This window comes from Arachis hypogaea, chromosome 14 (assembly GCF_003086295.3).
Source record: "Arachis hypogaea cultivar Tifrunner chromosome 14, arahy.Tifrunner.gnm2.J5K5, whole genome shotgun sequence".
Classification (NCBI taxonomy): domain Eukaryota; kingdom Viridiplantae; phylum Streptophyta; class Magnoliopsida; order Fabales; family Fabaceae; genus Arachis; species Arachis hypogaea.
In genome coordinates, this window is record NC_092049.1 from 86411359 (window position 1) to 86414962 (window position 3604).

A 3604-nucleotide genomic window follows, 5' to 3' on the forward strand; every position below is an offset into this window, starting at 1 on the left:
AACCTCCTCAATGAAAAAGCTATTAAGTCAAATGTTGGGTACAAGAGAGGAAGTGGAAGAGCAAGAAAGTGAGAAAGACAACCAAAGAATTCCAAACTCAAGTGAAGCAGAGAAGTACATGAAGGAAGAATCCACAGAACCACCATTGCAAGAGACTCTTGATGAAGACAAAACTCCAACAATCACACAGCAACCAAGTCGTAAATTCAAGGAAGTGAAGGCAATTAACAAAAGCACCAACAAGAGGATTGGTATGATCTTTGGTTGGAGTTTTGGTATGTGGAATTGTTATGTTGGTATGTGGTTGTAAGGTTTGTGGTTTTGTGGTTGGGTTTGTTGGTTTCCCCACCCAAAGTTTGGGTGGTTTCTCCAGCCTGGGTTGTAAGTGTTGGAATGTGGATCATATGATTGCCTTTGTTGGTTTCCCACATAGTTGGCCTCTTCCCAATCACCTCCTTCAATGCTTACTTCCTCTTGATCTTGTGTGTGTATTGCAGCTACTTGCTTTGTTTCTAATTGCCTGGTAAGCTCCGCTAGTTGCTTGGCAAACACCTTGTTTTGGGCTAGAATTGTATCAACATGGTTCAGCTCCATGACTCCCTTAGTGTTGTGCCTTTCTGATGCATAGTAGTACTCATTCTCAGCCACTGTCTCAATCACTTCAATGGCTTCTTCCACAGTCTTTTTCCTGTTCAATGAACCTCCTGATGAATGGTCTACAGCCTTCCTTGATTCATAAGAGAGTCCATCATAGAAGATATGCAATTGCACCCAATCATGGAACATGTCTGGTGGGCATTTCCTAGTCAAGTCCTTGAATCTCTCCCATGCCTCGTAGAGAGTTTCACCATCTTGTTGTCTAAAAGTCTGAACCTCAGATCGAAGCCTATTGACCTTTTGTGGAGGGTAGAAACGTGCCAGAAACTTGCTTTCCACCTCATCCCATGTTGTTAGACTCCCCCTTGGGAATGATTCCAGCCACTTAGCTGCTTTGTCCCTAAGTGAAAATGGGAACAAAAGCAGTTTATAGGCATCTTCCTGGACTCCATTGGACTTCACAGTGTCACAAATTCTCAGGAATTTTGTGAGATGTTGGTTGGGATCTTCATTAGCACTCCCACCAAATGAACAATGATTCTCCACAAGTGATATTAGCTGTGGTTTGAGCTCAAAATTGTTGGCCTGAATGGGTGGTTTCTGGATGCTGCTACCACAATTCCCAGAGGTTGGGTTTATGTATGAACTAAGAACCCTCCTCTCAGGAATGGCATTGTTTCCATCAGCTCTCTCATGGTTGTGAACTTCTCTATCCATGTTGAGATCTAGAGCTTCCTCAAAATTGTCCTCAGATTCTCCTTCAGATTCTTCTTCTCCCAGTACTCTCTTCCCTCTTGCTTCCCTTCTCAGTCTATGAAGGGTCCTCTCTGGTTCGGTATATGGAGGAGTTGATGTCTCTCCTCTCCTACCTGTCATACAAGAGCACAGCACAAGCACAAACAAGTGAAATACTCTTGGTTAATGGAAGAGTATGGTTAGAGCAATTGAGGAATTAATTCAAACAGTTAGTGAGTCAGTGAGTTAGTTGCTTGAATTTAAAGGCATAAAGAAAGAAAGCATGTAACAGGGTGCAGAAATTAAAATTCAACAAGTAACTTGTACTGAATTAATCAAAATAAAAAAAAATGCTCAATCTAGTTAACTTCCAATTTGAGAATTGTCAATCGAAAACCAATCCCCGGCAACGGCGCCATAAACTTGATGCACATAAACTAGTTATGCTACGATTTAGGAAATTGCACGATCGGCAAAATTCCTTCCGGCAAGTGCACCGGTTATCGTCAAGTAAAAACTCACAATAGAGTGAGGTCGAATCCCACAAGGATTGGTTGAGTGAGCAATTCGGATTAGAAGTGTGTTCTAGTTGAGCGGAATCAAGATTGAGATGAGAATTGCGGAATGTAAAATTGGCGGGAAAAGTAAATGACAAGAAATTGAAATGGCGGAATCTTAAATTGCATGAATTAAAGAGCATAAACGAAATTGCTGAAATTAAAAGGGAATGGGGGTGATTGCATGAGTTGAGTTGCAGAATGTAAAGAGAAGATGGAAATCAGAATTGGGGGATTCATTGGGTTATAGGAGATATTGAGATCTCCGAATCAAAACATGTTTATCTCTTCCTCAAGCAATGCGTTCATTGAATTTTGCTTGGCAATCTTATATGATTGGATCCCAATCCCTTGGCTCACCAATTCTCTCTAAAAACAAACAAATTCCCAATCCCTTGGTTTAAATGTTCATAAGAAGAGATGATGTTCGATCACTAATTATACCACACAGTTTCATGAACCACAATTTGGTAGGATTACATGTCACAATATCCATCCAAACCCCAATCCAATTCACTGTGAGAAAGCTTCTCTAGCATGAATCCTCCATTCCTTTCCCAAGGTTCCGAAGGATTCCAAGTATGGGTAGTTTCTTTCCCAAGACAACTACTCAATGGAATTAGATCGAGAAGCTTTCTAACAAAATTCAAGAGAAAAGATTGAAGAAGAAGATAAACTATTATCGATTCATTGAATTACAATAGAGCTCCCTAACCCAATGAAAGGGGGTTTAGTGAGTCATAGCTCTGAATTCAATTACAAAGAAAATGAAAACTAGCTAAAAGTGAAGGTCCCGTTCTCTCTAACTTAAATTCTATCCTATTTATACACTTTCTATATTGAGCTTCTGTTGTGCTTCTTGGGCTTTGAGGCCTCTCCTTGCTTTCCTTTTGCCTTGGGTTTATGATCCATAATCTTGATGAGGCTGTTGATCCAAATTCTGTAACATTCATTGAGCCAACTTAGTGATAATCAAATAATGACACATGACTCAATAAATTGAGATTTCAAACTCATCAATCCTTCAGGCCCAATCCCATAAACCATGATATTCAATTGGGTTTCATACCAGAGTAAGTTTAAGTTATTGTTTGTGCTAAAAGAGTAACTTAAACCGCAATATTATTGACCCAGAAACCTTTTCCAAGAGTGGCGTTTAAGTTGCAGTTTAAGCTTAAACTGCAGCTTAAACGCCAGATACTTCCAGTGAGGCCTTTTGTCGAAGCACGTTTAAGCTTCAGTTTAAGGTTAAACTGAAGCTTAAACGTGGAAATGGAAGAAGGCAGCCCTGGAGAGTAATGTAGTCGAACACGTTTAAGCTTCAGTTTAAGGTTAAACTGAAGCTTAAACGTGGATAAAGGAAGGGCAGCCCTGGAGGTCGAACACGTTTAACCTCCAGTTTAAGGTTAAACTGGAGGTTAAACGTGGGAATGGAAGGAGGCATCCTGGAGGTCGAACACGTTTAACCTCCAGTTTAAGGTTAAACTGGAGGTTAAACGTGGAAGCTTAGAATGGTAGCCCTGGAGGTGTCGAACACGTTTAAGCTCCAGTTTGAGGTCAAACTGGAGCTTAAACGTGGAAATGGAGAGAGCAACCCTGGAGGAGAAAATCTGTCGAACACGTTTAAGCTCCAGTTTGAGGTCAAACTGGAGCTTAAACGTGGAAATGGCTCCCTGGTGCTTTTCCCATTCTGGCGTTTAACCTCCAGTTTAAGG

General features: G+C 40.8%; 1 non-coding gene across 1 annotated transcript; it reads left to right on the plus strand.

Moving 5' to 3' along the window:
* The first annotated feature begins 784 nt into the window (after window positions 1-784).
* Window positions 785-888, plus strand: LOC112745639 (small nucleolar RNA R71). The gene has a single exon (XR_003173556.1). It is a non-coding gene; the product is annotated as a small nucleolar RNA R71 (small nucleolar RNA).
* Window positions 889-3604: the final 2716 nt, after the last annotated feature.